This window comes from Arvicanthis niloticus, chromosome 19, assembly GCF_011762505.2.
Source record: "Arvicanthis niloticus isolate mArvNil1 chromosome 19, mArvNil1.pat.X, whole genome shotgun sequence".
Taxonomy (NCBI): Eukaryota; Metazoa; Chordata; class Mammalia; order Rodentia; family Muridae; genus Arvicanthis; species Arvicanthis niloticus.
The window spans coordinates 23,388,100-23,406,392 of NC_047676.1; positions in this window are offsets into that span (position 1 = coordinate 23,388,100).

Consider the following 18,293-nt stretch of genomic DNA (forward strand, 5'->3'; position numbering starts at 1 on the left):
GCTGAAATAATTGAATTTGAATACATTTTTAGATTGTCCTAACATAGCTGTTTTAATAGGAAGAGGATAAAGGAAACTACTTTGTAAAGATGAAACTGAAATGACTTGCTGACATGAAGAGAAAGAGAAGCAAAATTAATGATGGACCCAGGATCTAGTACTTGGTTATTGGATGACTGATGACACCATTAAACAAAACAGGAAGCATGAAGATGGATCGTGAGTATATGGAAGAGGAGGAGGAGTTTGGGTTCTTTTGTATTAGATTGAATTGCTGATGAAACATGAAAACTTGGTTGCCTCACATAAGAGGAAGTTTGAGTCCATCCCAGAATCTTTAGGAGCATAATATGTTATAAAAACAAAATAAAGTGATAATTCAGTATTTAGGATATGCATTTTTAGTGAGGATGGCTTTTGTTTTGTTTCCTTTTCCTTTTTGTTTGTTTAGTTTTTGTTTTGTTTTGTTTCTATTTGACTTTTTAAATTTTGCAACATACAGGAAACATTCTTTTATTGAAAAGTGACAGTATTTTGTATTCCAAATCTTTCTATTTTTATCATTTAAAAGTCAAAGTGATGACAACATACTATTCATATACTCTACAACTAGAGTTCCATAAAATATTACATTCTCACCTGATTTATTACTCTAGATGTAAATGAATAGTTATAGACCTGCCATATCTTTAGTTAACTAACTAATATTTTCTAAAATGTCATATCATATGTATAAATGACTCTGTTCACACATGGAAAGGTACTTATTCCAATTACCTAAATGCTAATTTACCAAGTTTTTTGCGTGAAGTTTACCTTTAATGGATTGTTCTGATATGTATTGTATTCTAATGCTAAAATTGGGCACCCAACACCAGTATCCCAGAGATCAGAGAGTCTACATGTAGATGCTAGCTAGCTAAGTGACCCTAGTTATGTGACCCTTTCCCAAGTTATTTCTAATTGATAAATAAAGAAGCCAACAGTCAATAGCTGGGCAAAAAAGACAAAGGTGGAGATGGAGGAGGGCTATGAGGAGAAGAATGTGCAGGAGGGGGAAAAGAGAAGTCGCCATGAATTAGGTAAGCCATTATAACATAGTTCTGAGGGATGGCTGATTGAGCTTAAGAGCAGCCCAGATGAAACATAGTAAATAGTACACAATAACCAAATGTTATCCATAGGAAAGTAGATTCTAACAGCATGGAGGCGAGATGTCTGCTCATGTCTTGTGCTGTTTAAGGCTTATTGTAAGTATAAAGGCTGTGTGTGTCTTTTATCCTGGAACTAAAGGATCAAAGGCCAAAGGTGGGGTTTAAACCCAGGGTCAGGATTAACTACTTCTACATTTACCTTTTTTGGTAAAGTGGTCACTTTTCTACCCAGTACAGAAATCCCTGGAGGCCTCTTCCACTGTTTTTCTCTTCATTTTATGCTATTTGTCCATTAAGTACCAGAGAGGAGAAGGTAGGCAGTATTTTGTGCCTCCATCAGAGGCTTGTATCTAAGATTGTCATGCTTAACAATTTGATGCAAAAGCACAACTTAGGAAATATTCCTAAGACTTCAAAAAGAGTTGCACGTGTCCTACCAATTTAGCTCTCTGAATACATTATTTATAAAAAAAATTCATAACTATTTTCATTCACATTCTTTAACAATAAATTAATAAGGTATATAAGATGATTTCTAAATCTATCTATTTATATCACTCAATTTAGTATATCATGTTACTTAATTTTGTTTCAGTGTTCTGAATGGAAAATGTAACCTAACTTAGAAGAAATTACCTTTCCAGGATATGAAAATTTTATTTTGCTTGTTTGAAAAATTAAAAATTACAAACAAGAAAATCTGGAATTGTAAATATTAATTTTGTTGAATAGATTATATTAGTGACATAAATTTTCTTTTTGTATCAGAAAACAAAAATAAACAAAATATGTTTTTTTTTAAATAATGTAAATCTTTAAGTGATTCAAAATTCTGGACAAAATAAAATAAGGAAGGTTCACATCCAAAACAGATATTTATTTTTAGCTTTTTACTTTGAATGAAAATACTATCTTACCTCATAGAATATATCCTGATTACAGTTTCTCCTTTCTTTATGCTACCCAACATTTTTTACCTCCCCTCTCCTCTACACCTTTTATCTCTTTCACTTGAAAAATACTAGGCTTCTAAGACACAATAACCAAACAGGAAAGATAAACTACCATAAGATAAAGCAAACCCTTGAAATACGCAGTTCTAATGTGATGTGGCCATCAAATTACTTATCTCAGAGCTCAGACAACTCTCTGAAAATGGTGGCAATAACAGTGTAAGAGTCAGAGAGATTCGAGGAAATCAAGAGTTACAATTAGTATTTTCTATAATGTCACATTATATATACAAAATGCTCCATTCACACATGGAAAAGGCACTTACTCCAATCACCTGAATGCTAATGTACCACGTGAGTTACAAGGCTTTAGGAGTCAACTAAACAAGGCTTCTACAAACTCAGAAAAACTGCAGAAGGAAGAACAAGACCCTCTACATGGTCTACACCAGATCATCTGTGTATATATATAGTATAGCTTTCAGCTTAGTATTTTTATAAAACCCATGAATGTATGAATGTATGTATGAATGAATGGGTCTCTGAGTCTTATGTCTGCTCTTGGTACTCTTTTTCTTCAGTTGGATTGCCTTGTCTAATCTATATGAGTCTCTGTATCCATTCCTGGCTGCTACAGGAGTAAAATTCCGTGATGATCAATGAAGAATGCACTGGCCTGTGAGGATATTAGAGTATCATTAGGAGTCATTGTATTGATGCTTTTGTTACTGCAAATAGATTATTCTCTCAACAATAAATCGTAACCATAGTTATACACTCCTCTCACTTTCTCACTGCTTTCGGCTCCCCACTACCTCTTCTCTACCCCACAGCCACACACTCTGTCTACCTATAGAACAGTGTTGGTATCCAAGAGACAACAACCAAACACAATAAAGTAATATAATATGACAAGGCATTCAGTGTCACTAGTTTCTGAACTCTGGCAATGGGAATGGGAACCTGCTATTTCAAAGCAGTTTAAAGTTTAATACTCAGTCAACTAGTGACAGTGGAGAAGGTTAACAAGCAGAAGGGCCCAAGTGAGCATGCTTCAATCTCACTTGAGAGGGAGAAGAAAGCAATCATAGGAGGCAGAGGGAGAGAGGAGCGGAAATGGAACATGATCCAGTATGGGGAGGGGGAAAGCCAAGAAGTCCTGACAGTCAGCAGAATGAGTGGAAATATGAAGACTCCAGGGTGAGAAGTGGAGGGGTGATTTAGAAAGTACCAGAGGTGAGAGACTCTCAGGACTCCAAGGGAGGGTCCTTAGATGAAATGTCCAACAGTGGGGAAAGGGATCTTGTAGATTCCACCTCCAGTAGAAAGGCAGGGCATCAACTGGAGGGATGGAGTTGCCATCCCACATTCAAAAATTTGACCCAGAATTGTTCCTGCCTAAAAGAACTTTAGGAACAAAAATGGAGAAGAAACAGAACAAAAGGAGGTTGAATGACTGGTCCAACATGGTATCCATCTAAAGGGGAGGCTCCAAAGCCTGGCACTACTACTGATGTTATGGTGTGCTTACTTACAGACAGGAGCTAGCATGGCTGCCCTCCAAGAGGCTCAACAAGCAGCTTGCTAAGACAGATGCAGATACTTAAACCCAACCAATGGACAGAAGCTGGGGACACCTGACATTGAAAAACTGGAAGAAAAGGAGGACAACGGCAACCCCATAGGAAGACTGGTATTTTCAATTAATCTTGACCCCTGAGATCTCTCAAACACTGAGGCACCAACTGTGCAGCATACACTATCTGATCCTAGACCCTCAACACATAGATAGCAGACAACTGCCTGGTTTAACCTCAGTGTGAAAAGATGGTCCTAAGTCTTGAAAGACTTGAGGCCCCAAGGAGTGGGGATGTCTGGTGGGGTGTGGGTAGTTAGGGGAATCTTCTTGGAGACAGGGGGAGGAGAATTGGATGAGGAACTGTGGGAGGGCAGACTGGGAGGGAAGTAAGGACTAAACTGTAAAAAAATAAAAGGAAAAAAAAGGAAAAAGAAAGAAAGAAAGAAAGAAAGAAAGAAAGAAAGAAAGAAAGAAAGAAAGAAAGGAAGGAAGGAAGGAAGAAAGAAAGGTAGGTCAGTAAATTATCAAGGCCTAGTATGTGGTGTGGTAAAGACACTTGGTTCAGTCATCATGCAGATTTGTTCTTGGGTTCATTTTTTCCCCCCAAATTTCCATTACATGAAGAGTTCATTAAAGATGACATTTTTGTGGTGTCTCAGTTGTCTGGAGAGATAATCAACTTCAGTAAGGTCTCATCTATGTCTATATCTTAATATCTTGAAGCATTTTTGAGAATTTCCTCAAGTAGTTTCAAAATCTTCCAACTATATTAAAGATGTTGATCAATTTTAATTTATCTGTATATAGTGTGGAAAATAGTGATGTCATTTCGTCTACATGAAATCATTCATTTGCTAACATGAATGACATTTCCTATTGAATATTTTCAACAGTGTTGCCAAAAATCATATGTTGTGTTGTATGGTTTAGTTTTGGAGATTTTATTCTATTACACTTACCTCCATATTTGTATTTCTGCCAGTACCATACTGTTTGGGGTGCCATAGTTCTCTGTTATACTTCTGTAACAGATACTCTAGTTTGTTATTGTTTTTTTTTTTTTTTGTTCTGTGTTTAGAGTGTGTTATGCATTTATTTATGTAATGTAGTAGTATAAAACTCTAAGAATAGAATATGTATACTATTTGACTTTATCGTTTCTTGGCTTTTACCTGAATTAAAGTAGTTTAGTATACAACTGTAGTAGCAAAACATGTATTTAAATACAGCACTATACACAAAGTCCAATATATGAAATATAGGGAGAATCTCTTATGCACTGCTCTCAATAAAAAAAAAAACCTGATGGCTGATTAGCTGAAATATGATATAGAAGGTGTAATATCCAGTAGAGAGTTAAGATACTGTGTTGAGGCCTGAGCTGCCCCACGTTGGGCGCCAAAAATGCTGAGAGCCGCTCTAGCCCACGTTTGGAGACCAAAATGTCTCAGACCGCTCTGGCTCTGTTAATGTTGGAACCTGCACTGCCAAAAGCCTTGGTGGCTAAGTTGTTAGAGCTTGCACTGTCCCAAGCTACTCCAGTCCACACGTCAGGGTTTAGCAAGAGAGAGAGTGAGGATGGACTCTAAGAATGGAAACCAGAGTGTGATTCAGTTCCGTTCATTCTTCAGTCTCTCTTCTTCTCTCCAAGTCACTAGTTCCTAGTCCAAGTTCCAAGTCTCGAGTTCCTAGTCCCGAGTTTCTAGTCCCTAGTGTCTCCAAGTTCCAACTTTCTTCTTCCAAGTGCTAAGTGGCAAATGTCTAATTCCAAGTGCCAAGTGCCTAATACCTAATAATAACCTGTTCTTTTCCAACTTCTCTAGTCCAAGTGCCTTCTTCCTCAATGCCTAATTCCTACTCCAAGTTGTACTGAACTCTTCTGTCTCTCACCTTTTATATGTCTCAGTTCTAAGTCACACCCTTAAGTCTGGGCTCTAAATCACACCTTTAAGTCTCTCATACCCAAGGGAAGATCCTGGGTATCTAAAACAAGATGTTATCAGAGTGTGCTCAGCTGCTGTAGGCTGATGTAATCAAGTCTCTTGCCAGGATATATGGCTCAAGATGGCTGCAAAGATGATAGCCCCTTTCTGTTGGCTCCCCACAATACTGGGAGTCAGGAGTGGGAGATTTTTGTGCTAGGGTCAGAGAAGATTGACAGATGACACTGAGGAGAAGAAACTAGCAATGTGGCAGGCATACACTAGAATAAACATGTTATATAAGTTTCAAGGTATTCAAAGAATAAGTCAAAGCTATGGCCTAGGCATTTATTCGTAAATAATTAAGTCTCAGAGAGTCATTATTCTGGGAACAAAGAAGCCAGGTAGAAAAACTCATGTCTATAATTAGAGTTAATCAAAAAATATTTTATCCAAGCATAGGACCTATTAAGGCTCACAAGGCCAGGCAAGAAAGTATTGACACTGACTGGAAAAGTGAAAAATGGTTCCCTTTTACACACACACACAGAGAGAGAGAGAGAGAGAGAGAGAGAGAGAGAGAGAGAGAGAGAGAACTCCTGAAAGCCTCTTCCATCCTATCTCTGGGACTTCCACTAGATTCCCACCCCAACCCCTAACCCTCTGCATTTGCATATTTCTTTTCATTTTCCTGGCCCTCTGGGCCTCTCTCCTGTTTCTCCCCATGCCTGACCCTGCCTCTGCCTAGTCCCTTCACTCTTCCCTCTTTCACCAAAGCCTCTTACTCCCTTTGATTTCCATGACTATTTTGTTTCCTCTAATTGGGATTCAAGCATTCTCTCTGAGGCCTTCCTTTATTTTTAACTTCTTCTTTGGGTCTGTGGAATATATCATGGGTATTTTTTACATTTTGCTTAACATCCACTTATCAGTGAGTATATACCATGCATGTCCTTTTGGATCTAGGTTATCTCACTTAAGACAATATTTTCTAGTTCCATACATTTTCCTGCAAAATTCAGGATGTCCTTATTTTTAATAGTGGTATAGTATTCCCTGTGTAGTCCCAGGAGCCCCCCAGACACATTCTGGGGGATCCATAGAACACATAGCCAGCGCTAGCACGCCCCGTCCGCCGCTCGCCCCTCCTGCAGTCTGAGGCCTGCGGGTAAGTGCACCCAGGAGCCCCCCAGACACATTCTGGGGGATCCATAGAACACATAGCCAGCGCTAGCACGCCCCTTCCCCTGCTCGCCCCTCCTCCAGTCTGAGGCCTGCGGGTAAGTGCACCCAGGAGCCCCCCAGACACATTCTGGGGGATCCATAGAACCCATAGCCAGTGCTAGCACGCCCCTTCCCCTGCTCGCCCCTCCTGCGGTCTGAGGCCTGCGGATAAGTGCACCCAGGAGTCCCCCAGACACATTCTGGGGGATCCATAGAACCCATAGCCAGCACTAGCACGCTCCTTCTGCTGCTCGCCCCCCCTTCGGTCTGAGGCCTGCAGGGTCTGAGTCCCAGACCAGACCTCTACCAGGTCTGCAGTTGTGTGGACCCCGGATTCCACCTGAGACATACTGGAAGGTCCGCTCAACCCAGAGCCACAGAGGAACAACTGAACTCAGAGTGTCAGACAACATACCCTGAGATATCCAAGAGGAGACACTGCACCCAGAACAGCAGACATCTAGCTGGACTGCTACCTTGGAGGCACCATATCCTGAGGCATCCTAGAGATACCACTGTAATCAGGGCAGCTGGAAAAAAACCACAAAGACATCTGGACTCCTAGAAGACCAAACAAAAGCGAGACAACTGGAAAGACAGGCTTCAATCAGAGACAGAAGTACAGGTAGCACTAGAATTAACCAGATGGCAAAAGGCAGGCGCAAGAACGTAAGCAACAGAAACCAAAGTTACATGGCATCATCAGAACCCAGTTCCCCCATCATAGCAAGCCCTGAACACCCCATCACACCAGAAAAGCAGGATTCAGAATTAAAATCACTTCTCATGATGATGATAGAGGACTTTAAGAAAGACATAAATAACACTCTCAAAGAACAGATAGAAACCCTTAGAGAGGAAACACAAAAATCCCTTAAGGAATTACAAGAAAATGCAACCAAACAGGAGAAGGGATTAAACAAAACCATGCAGGATCTAAAAACGGAAGTAGAAACAATAAAGAAATCACAAAGGGAGAACACCCTGGAGATAGAAAACTTAAAAAAACGATCAGGAGTCATAGATACAAGTATTACCAACAGAATACAAGAGATGGAAGAGAGAATCTCATGTGCAGAAGATACCATGGAAAACATAGACACAACTGTCAAAGAAAATGCAAAATACAAAAAGCTACTAACCCAAAATATACAAGAAATCCAAGACACAATGAGAAGGCCAAACCTAAGGATAATAGGAATAGATGAGGGGGAAGACTCCCAACTTAAAGGACCAGTAAATATTCTCAACAAAATTATAGAGGAAAACTTCCCTAACCTAAAGAAAGAGATGTCCATAAATATACAAGAAGCCTACAGAACTCCAAATAGTTTAGACCAGAAAAGAAATACTTCCCACCACATAATAGTCAAAACATCAAATGTACAAAACAAAGAAAAAATACTAAAAGCAGTAAGGGAAAAAGGCAAAGTAACATATAAAGGCAGACCTATAAGAATTACACCAGACTTCTCACCAGAGACCATAAAAGCCAGAAGATCCTGGATTGATATCATACAGACCCTAAAAGAACATAAATGTCAGCCCAGACTACTATACCCAGCAAAACTGTCAATCATTATTGATGGAGAAACCAAAATATTCCATGACAAATCCAAATTTACACAGTATCTCAACACAAACCCAGCACTTCAAAGGATAATTGGTGGAAAACTCCATCACAAGGAGGGAAACTACAACCTGGAAAAAGCAGGAAAGTAATCTTCCAAAAACCGTAAAAGAAGGTAGCTACACAAACATATCTCCACTGCCAATAACAAAAATAACAGGAAACAACACTCATTTTTCCTTAATATCTCTTAATATCAATGGACTCAATTCTCCAGTAAAAAGACATAGACTATCAGACTGGATACGTAAACAGGACCCAACATTTTGCTGCATTCAGGAAACGCACCTCTGTGGAAAGGACAGACACTACCTCAGAGTAAAAGGTTGGAAAACAATCTACCAAGCAAATTGTCCCAAGAAACAAGCTGGAGTAGCAATTCTAATATCAAATAAAATCAGTTTTCAACCAGAAGTAATCAAAAAAGATAAAGAAGGACACTTCATATTCATGAAAGGAAAAATGTACCAAGAGGAACTTGCAATTCTCAACATCTATGCCCCAAATGTAAGGGCACCCACATACATAAAAGACACTTTACTAAAACTTAAAGCATACATTGCACCCTACACAATAATAGTGGGAGATTTCAACACCCCACTCTCAGCTATGGACAGATCATGGAAACAGAAACTAAATCGAGACACAATGAAACTAACAGAAGTTATGAACCAATTGGACTTAACTGACATCTATAGAACATTTCACCCTAAAACAAAAGAATACACCTTCTTCTCAGCACCTCATGGTACCTTCTTGAAAATAGACCATATAATTGGTCAAAAAACAGGCCTCAACAGATACAAAAAGATTGAAATAATCCCCAGCACCTTATCAGACCACCATGGATTAAGACTTGTCTTTGACATGGACAAAAACATCAGAAATCCGACATACACTTGGCAACTGAACAATGCTCTACTCAATGATAACTTGGTCAAGGAAGAAATTAAGAAAGAAATTAAAGACTTTTTAGATTTAAATGAAAATGAGGACACATCATATCAAAACATGTGGGACTCATTTAAAGCAGTACTAAGAGGAAAAATCATAGCTCTAAGTGCTCACAAAAAGAAAGTGGAAAGAGCATACATCAACAACTTGACAGCAAACCTGAAAGCATTAGAACAAAAAGAAACTAGTATACCCAAGAGGAGTAGACGGCAGGAAATAGTCAAACTCAGGGCTGAAATCAACCAAGTCGAAACAAAAAGAACTATACAAAATATCAACAAAACCAGGAGCTGGTTCTTTGAGAAAATCAACAAGATAGACAAACCCTTAGCCAGACTAACCAAAGGGCGCAGAGACAGCATTCAAATTAATAAAATCAGAACTGAAAAGGGAGACATAACAACAGAAACAGAGGAAATTAAAAAAATTATCAGATCCTACTACAAAGGCCTATACTCAACAAAATTGGAAAATCTGGAGGAAATGGACAATTTTCTAGATAGATACCAGGTACCAAAGTTAAACGAGGAGCAGATAAACCACCTAAACAGTCCCATAACGCCTAAAGAAATAGACACAGTCATTAAAAATCTTCCCACCAAAAAATGTCCGGGGCCAGATGGTTTCAGTGCAGAATTCTTTCAGACCTTCAAGGAAGACCTAATACCAATCCTCTTCAAGTTATTCCATCGAATAGAAACAGAAGGAACACTACCCAATTCATTCTATGAAGCTACCATTACACTCATACCTAAACCACAGAAAGACCCAACAAAGAAAGAGAACTACAGACCAATCTCTCTTATGAATATTGATGCAAAAATACTCAATAAAATTCTCGCAAACCGAATCCAACAACACATCAAAACAATTATCCATCAAGATCAAGTAGGCTTTATCCCAGGAATCCAGGGATGGTTCAATATTCGGAAATCCATCAATGTAATCCACTACATAAATAAACTCAGAGAGAAAAACCACATGGTCATATCACTAGATGCTGAGAAAGCATTTGACAAAATTCAACATCCCTTCATGTTAAAAGTCTTGGAAAGATCAGGAATACAAGGCCCATATCTAAACATAGTAAAAGCAATATACAGCAAGCCAGTAGCCAACATCAAACTAAATGGAGAGAAACTTGAAGCAATCCCACTAAGATCAGGGACTAGGCAAGGCTGCCCACTCTCACCTTACCTATTCAATATAGTACTGGAAGTCTTAGCTAGAGCAATTAGACAACAAAAGGAAGTCAAAGGGATACAGATAGGAAAGGAAAAAGTCAAAATTTCACTATTTGCAGATGACATGATAGTATACTTAAGTGAACCTAAAACTTCCACCAGAGAACTCCTAAACCTGATAAACAACTTTAGCAATGTGGCTGGATATAAAATCAACTCAAACAAATCAGTAGCATTCCTCTACTCAAAGGATAAACAGGCAGAGAAAGAAATCAGGGAAATGACACCCTTCACAATAGCCACGAATAAAATAAATTATCTTGGAGTGAATCTAACAAAGCAAGTGAAAGATCTATATGACAAGAACTTCAAGTCTCTCAAGAAAGAAATTGAAGAACATCTCAGAAGATGGAAAGATCTCCCATGCTCCTGGATTGGCAAGATTAATTTAGTAAAAATGGCTATCCTGCCAAAAGCAATCTACAGATTCAATGCAATACCCATCAAAATTCCAAATCAATTCTTCATAGAGATAGAAAGAGCAATTTACAAATTCATTTGGAATAACAAAAAACCTAGGATAGCGAGAACTATTCTCAACAATAAAAGAACCTCTGGGGGAATCACCATTCCTGACCTCAAACTGTACTACAGAGCAGTAGTGATAAAAACTGCTTGGTATTGGTACAGAGACAGAAAGGACGATCAATGGAACAGAATTGAAGACCCAGAAATGAACCCGCATACCTATGGTCACTTGATATTTGACAAGGGAGCTAAATTCATCCAGTGGAAAAAGGACAGCATTTTCAACAAGTGGTGCTGGCTCAACTGGAGGTCAACATGTAGAAGAATGCAAATTAATCCATTCTTATCTCCTTGCACAAAGCTCAACTCCAAGTGGATAAAGGACCTTCACATAAAGCCAGGTACACTGAAAATATTAGAAGAGAAGTTGGGGAAGACCCTCGAATACCTAGGCACAGGGGAAAAGTTCCTGAACAGAACACCAATGGCTTATGCTCTAAGATCAAGAATCGACAAATGGGACCTCATCAAATTGCAAAGCTTCTGTAAGGCAAAGGACACTGTCAACAAGACAAAAAGGCAACCAACAGATTGGGAAAAGATCATTACCAATCCTACATCTGATAGGGGGCTAATATCAAATATTTACAAAGAACTCAAGAAATTAGACGCCAAACAACAAAATAACCCCATTAAAAAATGGGGTACAGAGCTAAACAAAGAATTCTCAACTGAGGAAACTCGAATGGCCGAGAAGCACCTTAAGAAATGCTCAACATCCTTAGTCATCAGGGAAATGCAAATCAAAACAACACTGAGATACCACCTCACACCAGTCAGAATGGCTAAGATCAAAAACTCAGGTGATAGTAGATGCTGGCAAGGATGTGAAGAAAGAGGAACACTCCTGCATTGTTGGTGGGGTTGCAAGCTGGTACAACCACTTTGGAAGTCAGTCTGGAGGTTCCTCAGAAAATTGGACATAGCACTACCTGAGGACCCAGCTATACCACTTCTGGGTATATACCCAGAAAATGCCTCAACAAATAACAAAGACATATGCTCCACTATGTTCATAGCAGCCCTATTTATAATAGCCAGAAGCTGGAAAGAACCCAGATGCCCTTCAACAGAGGAATGGATACAAAAAATGTGGTACATTTACACAATGGAATATTACTCAGCTATTAAAAATAATGAATTCGAGAAATTCTTAGGTAAATGGATGGATCTAGAAAATATCATCCTGAGTGAGGTAACCCAATCACAAAAGAACACACATGGTATTTACTCACTGATAAGCGGAGATTAGCCCAAAAGTTTGAAACAACAAAGATTCAACTACCAGACGACATGAAGCTCATGAAGAAGAAAGAACAAGTGAGGATGCCTAGGTCTTTCTTAGAAGGAGTAACTAAATAACCAAGGGAGCAAATATGGAGACAAAGTGTGGGTCAGAATCATAAGGGGGGGGTTGTAGGGAGACCATTGTGTCTGGGTATTCATTCCATAGGCAGTCACCAAAAATAGACGCTGATAGGGATGTCAGGATGGGAAAGCTGACAGCAGCCTGATAAGGCTGTCTCCTTAGAGGTCTCTCAGAGTCGGACATACCCAGAGACAGATACCCACAGCTATCCATTAATCTGATCAAAGTTCCCAATGGAGGAGTTAGAGAGTAAATTGAGGGAACCGTGAACCATAAGGGCTGGTGGCCCTGTGAGGAGAGCAAGAATACCAACCAGCCAGAGCTCCCCAGGGTCTAAACCACCAGCCCAGGTGCACATAGGGAGAGACACATGACTCCAGCTGTATATGTAGGGCAGGATGGCCCTGTTGGGCATAGGTGGGAGACAAGATCATTGGTACCCTGAAGGCTGAGCACTGAGGGGGGGAATCTGAGGGTGGGGAGGGAGGCTGGGGGTAGGTGGGTAACACCTTCATAGAGGCAGGAGGAGGGGGGATGGGATAAGGGGTTCCTGGGTGGTGGGGGAAATATGGTAAGGGGATAAAAATTGAAATGTAAATATTATATCCAATAAAAGAGGGGAAAAATAGAAAAGCGGTTAGAACCAACATTCTTAATAAAATGTCAGCCCTCTTTAAAAAAAAAAACTATCTTGATACTAAAATTTGTTTTGAGAATTGTATATTGCAGAATGATCAGCCTTGGTGTATCTACTCAACAAGCAAGCTGGGCAGACCTACTCAAACCTCTGAGGTCCGTGAATTCCATCTGGAGGCAGCGAAGACACAGCATCAGAGGATTGTCAACTTGCTCTCCCCCCCCACTCCTCTTCTAATATCTCAACGCCCATAATCAGCTTGAAGAAGCTAATGATGAGTCAGTGCCCCTATTCCCTGGGCATGGGGACTAAGGTGGTAAATGTTGGGCTGTCTCCTTAGGGAAAAGTAGTGGTTTTGTCGGAATAGAGAGGATTAGCTAGGGTTTATTGCATAGCCATAACCTATTAGTAGAAATCTGTATAATTAATATCAAGATGAAGATATAAATTCTTAAATGGCACCAATTTACTTTGTTTACAAATTTTAAGGTTTTCATTGGCATGAGCTTCTTAGTGATATAAGAGTGAGATGAATATTGTTACTCTCATAGGCATTGTACCAGTATAACACACTTAGGAATACAAAGCTTAGACCCAGTTCTTCTTTAACTTTTTTAACTGACTTGAGATGGTCAGCCTGTGAGTTAAGGGACTATAGCAAATTCATGACTTGGAGTTTATTATAAGGGTGTTCTCTATGTTTTATTTAGAAATAGCTGAGTGGAGTTAACAGGCAACAGTCCAGATTACCTTACATGGATAGCTGGTTTTCAAAACATCAGAAATCCTTAGAATTGACATGACAAACATTTCAGTATTAATGTTCATTTTCATTAGAGACCTGTCTGCTCCGGACAGCTTCCTATGTTAAATTCTAAGAAGAAATTGAGCATCCTTGGAGTTACTCCAGTTGTGGTGAGACAGCCACTAGGCAAGAATTGCCACTTTCCTTCTACAGACAAATTACTGTCCAGAAAAGGACACACTTGCAGAATAGTCGACTGATTATATCTGCCTAGACAGAGTAATCAGCCCTTAATAATTCTGCAGCACTAAGGTCTGTCAGATGATCCTGGGCCAGAAGGCAGAAGAACAGATGCTCCAACGTTTTGAAGTAGAGCGAGTGTCCAGGTGTTCAGAGGTCTCTATAAATTGGCTAAGTTTTAGAAGCTATGCTTTGTGCTTCCCACAATTATAGTCAACTCAGTCATTCTGGATTTCTGACGGGGTTGAAAACTTATAGCTATTTACTTTGAGAGAAAAGATCTGAGTGTATGGTCATCAGCTGACATTCATCCTAAAGCCAAGGAAAAAGCCAGGTTTAGAACTAAGTGTTTTAGTTAGGATAGATGACAGAGGTGCTGGTTAATCAACAAAAGGATGGACTGGGTATTAGGACTATCTTGTACCTCACTGGTACAAATAGGCATAATTATGCTCTAATTGTATTTTGAGAGAAAAGTTTCCTTTTAACAGGAAGGGTGATGTGTAGGAGGAGCTAAGGTGGGAGGAGTACTGAGAGGAAGAAAAGGAGTAAGAAGAGGAAAAGAAGAAGGAGAGGAGAAGCTAGGTGATGAAAGAGAGATAGAGGGGGGAGACAGGGAAGCAGATGTTCATGTATCTCCACCAGTCAAAGATAGTTGATATATCTAGGTTGGGTAGTGGGTTACACCTCTGATTGAACAATACCAAACTTATAAAGCCTATGATTAACATTTCTTAAAAAAATGTATAAATGCAAAATGAAAAGGGGGCATGGGATAGGGGTTTTCTAAGGGGGGGGGGAATGGGGAAACGGGATGGTATCTGAAGTGTAAATGAAAGATCTAAAAAAAAAAAAAAAAAAAAGAAATGCCTATGTACATCAGGTTTTGTTTGGTTAGGTTTTGGTTTTTGTTTGTTTTGGTTTTTGTTTTGTCTTTTTTTTTTTTTCTTCATTAGGCAGCTGAAGTCATGGGTCCAAATAAATAAAAATTAAAAAGAAAATAATTATCTTTCCAATGACATTGTACCTTGAGTAATGAAAGAAAATTTAACAAAAACATATTATAAAAAAAAAAAGTATTCCCATTGTAAATGAACCACATTTTCTGTATCCATTGTTCAGCTGAAGGACATCTGGGTTGTTTACACTTTCTTACTATTACCAGTAAAGCTGCTATGAACATAGTGGAGCACGTGTCCTTATGGTATAGTGGAACATCATTTTCTATATATGCCTAGGAGTGGTATAACTGGGTCTTCAGGTAGAACTATTTCCAATTTTTTGAAGAAAGTCCAAATTGATTTCCAAAGTGCTACACAAGTTTGCAATCCCACAGAGGAATGGAGTAGTGTTCCCCTTTCTCCTCATCCTCGCCACTATGTCTTCTAAAGTGCTCAAGAATGAGGATATGAAACCTGGAAGAGACCACATTCAGTAGACAAATAGGACCCCCAATGGAAGGATGGGGACACCAACCCACTTAAAAAAATTTTGACCTAAAATTGATCCTGTCTAAAGGAAATGCATGGACAAAAATTCAGCAGGGACTGAAGAAATGGAGGACTAGTGACAGGCTCAACTTGAGACCCATCCCATGGGTAGGCACCAATCCCTACACTATTAGTGATGCTATGTTCTGCTTGTAAACAGGAGCCTAACATAGCTTTCCTGAGGCCAGTAGCTTACTGAGACAGATGTAGATACAGCCAAATGTTGAATAGAGGTCAGAGGCTCCTATGGAAGAGTTAGGAAAAGGATTGACGATCCTTATGGGGATAGCAACCAACAGGAAGACTCCTGGGAGCTTCCAGTGACTGATCCACCAACCAAATAACACACGTAGCCTGATCTCAGGTCTCTCTGCACAAATGTAGCAGAGGGCTACCTTGACTATCCTCAATGGGAGAGGGTGTGCCTAATCCTACAGAGACTCGATGCACCAGGGTTGGGGAATCTGAGCAGGGGCACCTTCACCTCTGAGAAGGTGAAGAGGGGACAGGGGAGGAACTCAATGAGGATGGTCTCAGAAGAGGAACAGGGAAACATTACACTGAGCCTGGGAAGTCTTGCAGAAGAGTTGGGGGAAAGATTGAGGAAACTGGAAGAAATAGAAAATTCATAAAAAAAAACCAACAGAGTCAACTCACCTGTGCTTGGGTATTCAAGGAGACTGAGCCATCAAGCAGCATATAAAGGATGAACTTTACCTCCCAGACCACACACACAAATGTATCAGATGTGTAGCTGGGTCTTACTGTGACTTACCCAACGACTGGAACAAGGACTTACTATGACTCTTTGGTTGCCTGTGCATCTTGTTTCTCTACTTGGTCTGCTGTGTCTGCCCTCAGTGGGAGAGGATGTACCTACTGCTGCAGTGACTAGAAGTGCCAGGGTGGAACTCACTTCTCCAAAGTGAAAGGAAGGTATGAGGGGAAGGGCTTGTGGAGGGGGGCACTGGGAGGAAAAAGGGTCCTCAGATCTAAAGTGAATGGATAAATAAATTAAGAGAAAAATACATAAATTATCAAAAGAAGTATTAAAAATGGTACATTTTATAGAAGAAGACATTTGGACTCCATATGTTTTTGTTTTGACTGTCAGCATAAAATAATTATATGTTCAATAATTATTACAATTTTACATAGCCTCTTTAAGAAAGAGTAGATTAAAGAAGAGTTAGAGAAACAAAAGACTAAAAAATTAAGTACTTGGTTGGAGGTCGTAGAATACAAGCTAGAGGATTCTTTAAATTGGAATAAAGATCCTTCAAAAGAATTCAATCTGAAACCTACAATGACATAAAAAGGATAGTTCTAAATGAGCATGTTGCACAAAGGCTTTAGGTGTTAGAATGGAAACCCACAGAGATACAATATACCTATTTAAGTATCCAGATTAACTTAATGAAGCTACCTTAGAGAAATGTCATATAATACCTTATGTATTTTATTTTATAGTTGAGAGAATTAAGACATGCACATATGTTTTTATATCATACAATTGATGCTCAAGACGTCAGTGTGTTTCTACAATGAGTTCTGAAAAGGCTGATTCTAAAACTGCACATTTATTAGAGGTGATGGCTGTATGGAAAATGCCTTTACTGATTAAAGCTGATGATGCCTTGACATGTGTTTCCATTAGAATACAACATTTATTTAGGCATTGTGGCATAGAAAATGTAACAGATATATCTTACTATCCTACATGATGGACAAATAAGAAAAGATCTAGCAGAATTTAAAGGAAATGTTCATAGAACAGAAGTGGAATAAGGGACCTCCCAAAGATAGTTTTAAATAATGTTTTATCGACTTTATACTTTTTGGAATTCCAATGAGACAGATAACACACCTCAGAAATGCACTAGCTTTGAGAAAGAACTGCTGAATTAAATCAGCATGAGTCTGTGATAGCTTCAGGGTAGAAGGCAGGGAGTGTGGTTGCTTGGAGAAGAGGTTTTGGCTTTGTTTCAATGGATTTGTTCAAAATTAACATAAAGCATATTTGATGAGGGGAGATCTAGTGAAGATACTGACTACAGACAGGAAGAAAGAAATCATGAAGAGCAACAAAATAGAAAGAAAAAAGAACCAGACAAACAAACATGAAAGGATTCACCTTGAGGATCCATCCAACCTCAGACTACTTCTATAGCTATCTCATCAAAAATTGCCTACAGAACACCTTCAAAACTGTTGACTCCAGTTGGTCCAGCTTTTGCTACTGTTTCAAACAAAACTTCATTTAAGCTCTGAACAGTACACAAAAACTTGAGAACAAATGTTGCACCACACAGCTAGATCCCAATTTTATATTGGTTCCCAAAAGTAAACAATGCCCCCAACAAGCAGAAAGAGGTTTCAGTAAAAGGATCACCTATTTCCAAAGTTGGGTGGATGGTTTTTTGGTAGTTTTCTGAATGATGTATATTTGTGGTGGTTTAAAGCTGGTTAGTTACAAGTGGGTATGATGTTGGTTAGTTGTTCTCAAACAGATTATCTTTCAATAAATTATATAAGCGATTAACAGTTTAAAAATTGAAGAGAGATCTTTACATATAGCTAAATTAAATATGAATATAAGAAGAGGAGAGTATTGTGAAATGAAT